The sequence below is a fragment of the Euprymna scolopes genome, chromosome 4 (assembly GCF_053919585.1).
Source record: "Euprymna scolopes isolate OS-2025 chromosome 4, ASM5391958v1, whole genome shotgun sequence".
NCBI classification, from domain to species: domain Eukaryota; kingdom Metazoa; phylum Mollusca; class Cephalopoda; order Sepiida; family Sepiolidae; genus Euprymna; species Euprymna scolopes.
In genome coordinates this window covers 55,429,454-55,438,936 of record NC_136485.1, presented here as the reverse complement: position 1 = coordinate 55,438,936, position 9,483 = coordinate 55,429,454, and positions in this window count along the sequence as shown.

Here is a 9,483-nt window from a genome sequence, read left to right as displayed (position 1 = left end):
ATAGACTTTTCTATCAGATCGCGGAAAACAAACTGCCTCATCTTCATAGAAACATTAAAAAAAACAAACAAACAAACCAAAAAAAAAAAAAACTGTCAGAAAATGAATAAAAAAATTGTTTGCGGAGGTAAGTAATCGTGAAATGACAACAAGAACTTCGTTCGCTTCTAGACTCTAATTTCTTCCCATCTGTTCAAAATAATAAAAAAAAGAACGAAAAGCAAGGGAAAAAGATAACAACACCAGAAATGCAAGACCGTGACAAATATGTTATGTACTGTGAGAAACGATGACGGGCTCAAGAGGAAAATGCTTTGACATAATTCACAGACCCGCATGCGCAACTGCTCACACATTTACCCCCTCCCACACACACACGAAAACGCATGCATATATACTATGCTTGTTGCTAAACAATTCACATTGGTGTTATGCGTGTGAGTCAAATATGTTCTGCTTTATTTCATTCCATCAGATTTTTTTCTAGTCTCTCTCCCTCTCTATTGATTTATTTATGTCATCCTTATTTTTTGTTGCAGTAATATTTAATGTGAATAAACATATTTAAAATTCTTCTTGTTTATATCCAAGGATATTTCCCGATCGGAATCTTAATAATAAAGTCTTTAATCTTGCCTTAAAAACGATTTATTTATTTTCATATATATTGAATAATAAAAGCGGAATAAAATCGATTCAAAAATCTTCAGTAGAGCGACCCCTGGAGTGAATGTAGTATTATTGTTATTGAAGATTCTAGCGAGGAAAATGGTAGACTTATATAAGGTACAGGCTCAAGGATGATCATAGACTTCCTCCTCAATTCTTTGGAAATGCCTAGTGACTAATTTACTATTGTATTTTTTTTTTGAAATAAGTAAATTTTTATATAGTATTTGTAAGTTACTTTGTCCATAGTCAATCTAGCGGAAACCTTCTATACCGAAACATTTTTTTTTTCTGCCTACTTCCAGAGTGCTCCTTTTTGGGAAGCTGGTTTTCATTCACATTAAAAACGACCTCGTGTCACATTTTGCACATTTTTTAGTAAAGCAAATAAATACCAGTAAAGTATCGTATTCGTTCATTCATCGAACCCTTATAATTCATTTTGTTTATTGCTTGAAAATAACCATCACATAAATCCCCAAGAAACATTATACTTATGCATGTCTGTTATAATTTAATAGCGTAAACATTATTTTCATTCATATCTGAAATATCTTAAAAGATGAACATTCAGTGAAATATCACATATTTCAACATAGATTTTACTTATACTGATGAGATTGTTTTACTTCGATGGTGAGGCTACGCGACAAAAATGACTACTTAAATAGCTGCAAACCCCATTATGTCTGAAATACAAGAAAATAAGAACGAAAACTTAAAAAAGTTATGCAATAATTAAATTCAAATATTTTGTATCCATTTTAAAATAATTCTGAAATAAACAAACTGCTCGGGCCTAGGTACTGTTCATAACTTTGCATATATATATATATGAAATAAAATGGAGGTGGAAGGACCTGAATACTCAACGTTTCGCCCGATTTATGCGGGCTTCTTCAAGAGGGATGGTCATTGGCGAGAGAGTCGGAGGATTGGGGCTATATATGATGATGGAGGAGAGCAGCGTGTTTTCCTTATGTAAATTAGATGTCATATGTACATGTATATACATTTTATGAGAGAAAAAACTAAATTAGAGTAAATTAGTGTAGTGGATTACGTCTAAAAGTTAAAATATCGTAGAGATTAAAAGGATTCGTCAGGCTAGTTCTAAAACAGATCCTTTGTTCGATAAAATGCGTCCCCATTGGCTGATAGGAGGGGGCGCGGTGGATACTAGAAAGCTGATTGACTAACTAGAAATCCTCAACATATATAAAAACAAGAAGCAACCACAAGATTCGCGCATAAGCCTGACGAATCCTACAGTGGATGAAACGCAGAATATTCAGTGTAGCTTAATCGCCATATATATTTTATAAATTACTATACATGTATATATATATATATGTATATATATATATATATATATGCTGTTTATGTTTTTGGCGGCAGGGTTACAACGCATATGACATGACTTATTAGGTAAAACAACAATTAGAATTCGCAAATTCGCTGAAAATATTTTTACATTTGTTGATATTTAAATTTCATTACCATTGGGCGAATGCTTGAAAGAAAGCGCTGGCGTAGAGGGCTAAACAATCAGCACGACGGTTGGGTTTCGATCCCGGCTTGGAGCACTTGCTTGTCTAGTCGTACTGATAAGGTGTAAACAGCGACACCGTTATGTCAGTGGATGACTGTATATATATATATATATATATATATATATATATATATATATATATATATATATGTATATATATGTATATATATATATATATATATATATATATATTGTATTAATGCAGAATTGGTGCTAGATGTTTCTGCTAATTTCAATGACCTGATAAAAGGCTATTTTGTTTAAGATATTCTTCAATCCATTTGCTCGAGGTAAATAAGAAAGAAAGAATAAACATCTCTTTTCAATTCCTATCATGATTCTGGAATTCGTTTATGCGTTTTTTTTTTCTTGTGGTTTCAATCAACATCTCAATCATTCTTTTCATCCGTTTTTACAATCTCGATGCTAGACTCATGCAATTAGTTGCCCTATTCATCAACACGCGAGAGCAGAACGCGGCGATTTTCGTGACTTAGCATGAATTACAATTAATCAAACTGGATAAAGGCAATCAAAAGAAGTCAAAGTATCCCATTAATTATTAGCCTTTCAAAGCGACGTTCGCTGTTGAAATAGTAGCAATTGATATCGCTTTATGCAGCTTAATCGGCGCGGAGAAATGGCTAATAAACACTATCAACTAGTAGAGGTGTTTCTCCGGTTGCGTGCCTGTGGGGACGGGGGCGTCGAACGATTTCCGCACATGACAAATGGCGCAAGTAAATTCTTTCGAAACTTTGAAAGGCTGTTTATATTCACTTAGCAGATAAGAATAACGATAGGAATTGGATTACGTAACTCTGGCAGATATGTTGGTGATATGCCTCGAGTACTAGTTCAGGTACCCATCTCAGAGCGATTTAATGTTAGTCATAAAACATAAAACACTTTAATATATACAAGGAGACTGAAGAACAAAAGAAAACCAATAAAATAAATTGCAATAGGCACATAAATGCTGGAGCCAAATATGGCATAAAGAAGGTAGACTCCCGTTAATCGGCTAGAAAATTCTCATATATCTATAATATAAAGCTGAACGTCTGTATGTGTGTCTGGTCACGAATAGGCTCCCACATGGCTGACTATTATAGAAAACTAATCACATATAATGATAGAAGATTATCGAGACACAGGAATGGGTATGTTTGATCTGGCATAATGATGATTCATTAAAATTGTGGGGTCTGCGTACGCGCCTGATCCACAAAGTATGGAAATAAAAAAAATAAAAATTAAATAAAAGCGTTTACAAGTGTTTTTGATCTAGATGTACATAATAATACTTTGATAAGTATGTTTTAACTTAAATAGGGATGGTATAATAAAATTGCGGGCTCTGCGTTCGCGCCTGGCCGCCATAGAATAGAAATAGGCACAAGCTTCAATAAAGACTTTTAATACTTTGATAATTATGTTTCCGTTTGAAGAAATATGGTATAATAAAATTATGAGGTGTTCGTTCGCGCCTGATCGCCAGAGAATGGAAATATGTCACAAAGTTTAACAAGGTTTTTTAATATAGATCCACAGAATATTGTGATAAGTGTTTCAGTGTGAACAGGTATGGTATAATAAATTATGAGGTTTATCTATTTTATTTTTACTTTCATCATATTTTGCTTTGGTTTTGATATCCCCAAATTACAACCCTTTCTTTTCATAACCTATCATACTTTCATAAATCAGAGTCTATTTTCTGTAGGCTGTTTTTGAACCCAGTCAACAATAGGTACTTTTGCTAGTATACATATATATATATATACATATATATATATATATATATATATATATATATATATATATAAATAAATATGTATATATTGGCAGCAAGTCATTATTCAAGCACGTCTGATTGAACACGACTGAGTTATTCTTTTTTCCGATCTTTCTGGATATATTTTCTATTTACCGACCATATTCTTCTCCGTCTGCAACTATGAAGATGAGGATAACAGTCTTCTCCTCCTGTGCTCACCTTTATAACTAATTAAAAACAAATAAAATGTAATAAATACAGCAAGCCTCAAAGCAGTAGAAATCACACGAGAAGAATATGGCCGAGCAAAACTTTTGGACGTCATCTTTATAACATGCCAGCTGAAATTAAAAAGACCGCTCGTTAAATAGAGAAGATATCCAGAAAGATACGAAAAACAGAATAACTCAGTCGTGTTCAATCAAATGTGCGTGAATATATATATATATATATATATATATATATATATATATATATACATAGACATCGCCACTCATCAAGGCCAAGAGTTCACTCGAGTATAAGGGTTACACACTGTACAGTAAAAATTGGACAATATAGCAATCGGTAGTAATGGAAATTTGGTAAATTTGTTAATTTATATGGAACGGCTCATCAAAAACTTGTGTACGTTAGACATTAAGACAACCATATTGTAGTCGGCTGGAAAGCAAGAAAACGGAAGACAATTCCATAGGCGTGCAGTTCTAAGAACGCAGCTTTATTAATGAAATCTACGTTTAGGTTTATGCACAGATAAAGAGTGGGGGAAATTAGTGGTAGTGTTTTCTGCTAGACGAGTGTTTCGGGGAGGGACCAGACATAGGGGCTCAGCTGAGCACTTGCCATTAAAATAATGATAAAGCAGAGACAAACTCGCAACATCTCTTTTGTGAGAAAGAGGTTGCAGGGAAGAGAAACGGGCATCCCCTACGAGGCAGGATAATCCTTTCTCGCAGATCCTGCTCAAATGTGGCAACAGTACTCCATCCTTGGACGTACCTGTCTCTTATATAGCTAGAGAATTGCATCAGCAGTGAGATATCTACTGGATCGATAGAAGGATCCCACCATTTTTCCAGCGGCCTTGGCAACGGATTTAATGTATGTGTTCCATTTCAGATCAGGAGTAAAGGTCAAGCCCAGAAGCTAGTAAAAATATGAGGCTTCTCCAAGACGAGAGCCATTCATTTCAGTTGATGCCAGATGCAGGGCGTTATTGATGTAAAGATAAAAGCTTGGTTTTAGATGCATTAAAAGTAACAAGCTACCTCTTTCCCCATTGTACCACGTGCTCAAGATCAGTGAAGAGAGAATCAGAGAGAACTGGTCGTTTACGGTCTTAGATGTGCTACCTTAGATAGTAGTGTCATCAGCATAAATGTCTATGAATGGTGTAAGGATGTGATTTGAATGATCATTAGTGTAGACCAGGAAGAGAGAGAGGGACTCCAGCATTAATACTGTGAGCTTCTGATTTTTGCCCATCAACTACTATTCTTATGAACCTATCAGAGAGAAATGATTTAATAATTGAGAAGACATTTCCAGCTATACCGTAGCTGAAGATTTTGTGAAGTAAACTTTTATGCCATACTCTATCAAAGGCCTTTGATACGTCAAGAACAATTGCTCTAGAAATGTAGCCTCCCTAGGGAGATTCGCTAATCCTATGAGATATAACTGTAAACACATCTGCTGTAGATCTAGCAGAACGGAAAACATATTGCGTGTCACTAAGAATGCTATTTTTGCTGAGATGGTTGATTACTTCTCTATTTAACACAGATTCCAGCAACTTACTCATGACGCACAGGAGACTTATTGGCCTGTACTAAGAGGGAGATGAGCTATCACCTGAATTCTTAAATACAGGGCATACTGATGACATTTTCCAGGGTGATGGAAAGCAATTCTCCTTAACACAACGTTTAAACAGTTTTGTAAGTATGGGCGCTAGTTCTGGTTTAAGTCTTTTGAGTACTATAATTGGAATACTGTCAGGGCTGGTTGTTTTAATGGGATCAAGGGTTTTAATTAGCTTGGCAACATCACGTACATATAGTTGTATATCACATAGCGTGTTTTCTGATGCAGGAGGACATATTGGAGGTTCGCGGTCTTGATCGCAAAGGGTAGAATTAGCTGCGAAGTTCTTGGCAAAGAGTCTGGCTTTGCCTGATGCTGACGAGATTACCTCAGGTCCATTTATGAGAGTTGGGATAGAACACATGCTTTTGTTAAGGATTGTGTTTACTATTTGCCAAAACTGGTGGGGACCAAGCCGCTGCTCAGCTACTTTGGATTTGACGGACTGAGCATACAACCCTCTTGCGTTCTTTATTACTTTTTTACAGTGGTTGCTGACAGTCCTGTAATCGGCTTTAGAAATTTATATATATATATATATATATATATATTTCGTATTTGTGTTTGTACATATACTCAAGCACATGCTCCTCCCCCATTGATGTGTGTATTTTTTTACATGTGTACTCATGTGTATGTATTTGTGTGTTTTTGTTATCTACTTACTATCTACATTTTATTAATAATTATATTAATTTTTATTATTTAATTAACTTACTGATATCCTTAGGTTTTTTATTTTATTAAATAAACCTATAACGTATAATTCACCTATTTACCCTTCTATTTCTCATTTCTTTCTTTCAACTTAACGCCCGACAATTCAAAAAACTATAAATAATAAATTAAAAACAAAAAATTAATTTTTTCAATCTCTCCCTGCCCAGCTAATTTATATATATATATATATATATATGTATATATATGTGCACATATGTATATATATATATGTGTGTGTGCGTGTGTATGTGTGTGCGTTTGTATATGTATGTATATGTGTGTGTATGTATGTATTTATATGTGTGTATATTTATATGTGTGTGTGTATATGTATGTATATATATGTATTTGTGTTTGTGCGTATCTTCTACATGTGTGCATATGTATGTGTTTATATATATTTGTATTTGGTTACGTATCTTCTACATGTATATTTGTGTGTGTGTTTTTCTGTGTGTATGTGTTTTATTCACTTATTATAAATATCTCCCTAATAATTTTATGAATTTTATTATTTGATTAACTTACTGATATTCTTACCTATTTCTATATTAGTAAAATAAACTTGTAACTTATAATTCATTAATTTATATTTTTCTCTTTCTCTCTTTCCTTCAACTACAACGCCTGAAAATTTAAAAATTATTTATAAAATATTTTTCAATTCCCCCCCCCTCCCAGCTAATTTATATTTATATGTATATATATATGTATGTATATGTATATGTATATATATATATATATGTATGTGTAAGTGTTTGCATCTGGATGTATGTGTATTTGCATATATGTTTATATATGTATATATGCGTGTATTTTTACGTATCTATGTATGTGTACATATATATATGTGTTTGTATATGTATGTTTGTGTATATATGTATATGTATATATGTATATATATATATATATATATATATATATATATATATATGTATGTGTGATCACGCATGTGCTTTTCCCCCATTTACGTATGTGCATTTGCTGTACATATTTATGCGTGTGCTTATATTTGTGTGTTACTTATTAAAAATGTTTTTTTCTATTATTTAAGTTACTTACTTAAGCTTTCACCTATTTTATTTTATTTCATTATAATAAACCTGTAACGTATAATTTCTACCTGCCCGGCTAATTTATTTATATATATATTATATTTAATTATATATATCATTACACTATCAAAATAAACCTGTAAAGTATAATTCATTAACTTATTTTTCCTTTTCTTTTTCTTTCCATTTTATAAACAATAAATATCTTTCAATCTCTCCCCGCCCGGCTAAATTACTTTAAACCCCATTTTCAACCCGTTCCTTCACCTATTTTATTTTATTTTATTAAAATAAACCTGTAACGTATTATTTCTACCTGCCCGGCTAATTCATTTATTATATTTAATTATATATATATCATTACACTATTAAAATAAACCTGTAAAGTATAATTCATTAACTTAATTTTCCTTTTCTTTTTCTTTCCATTTTATAAACAATAAATATCTTTCAATCTCTCCCCGCCCGGCTAAATTACTTTAAACCCCATTTTCAACCCGTTCCTTCACCTATTTTATTTTATTTCATTAAAATAAACCTGTAACGTATTATTTCTACCTGCCCGGCTAATTTATTTATTATATTTAATTATATATATCATTACACTATTAAAATAAACCTGTAAAGTATAATTCATTAACTTATTTTTCCTTTTCTTTTTCTTTCCATTTTATAAACAATAAATATCTTTCAATCTCTCCCCGCCCGGTTAAATTACTTTAAACCCCATTTTCAACCCGTTCCTTCACTAACATTAACTCTCCAACCTGTTGCCATGGTGATCCTTTAAATTAACTGTTACTTATGCCGTTATCAACAAAAGTAGCGTCTTTTAAGTTTAAACCGTTAAAAAACACGTATATAAGAATTTACACATAATTAATATTTAATTATAAACCCCTCTCTTTTTTTAATACACTCCCACTACTTTAAACTCCAACGTCCTCTCCCCACCACTCCCCCTTCTTTTCTTACTCCCCTTTATCTACGATCTTTCCATTTTTATTTGACTTTATAACTTAGTCCATCTATGAATTCTGATGATGCTAGTTGGATTTTTCCTCTTTTTGAGGATTTTCCTCTAGTTGAAACAATTTGTAAACTCATTCTGGACTCACAGTAATAAATTTCCTATATATATATATATATATATATATATATATATATATATATATATATATATTTATATAGCTGAGCTTTTTTCTCACTTTGACATTAATATTAAAACAATTATTTGTTAATATATTCAGTCATTGATATGTGATCGACTACATTAAAGTTAACTCATTTGTACATGTTTTTGAAAAACATGCGTAAATAGATTGAATATTATTTTTTTTATTGTTTGTTATTAGATATTGGTTTTATTTCACTTTTATGCATAGTTTCTATGTATACATATATATATATATATATATATATATATATATATAAGCAGAAAAGATACTACACTTTGTGCCTAACGAAGAGATGATTTAAGTATTGAATCCGAGAATTCTCTATTTATGAAATAGTAATTCTCATAGCGGAGTCATTATAACGCAAAGCCTGACATATAATTAAATGTCGAAATTTATTCTGTTTTATCGTTGTTAGTGCCCTGTTATTATCCTTCTAGTAATCCGTTAGTAATCATTACTCGAACATAATCTAAATTTAACTACGGTCAAACGACCTGATGTTTTAGCTGATTTGCACTGAGTATATACGTTTATCCACTCGAGTCATGGGAAAGCTTGAATAATGAAAATAGCCTCTGTAGAAGGTGAAATGGTTGGACATTTCTGCGAGAACGTGGCCGTATTGAAAGGTAATAGGTCAATGGCGAATCATTGATT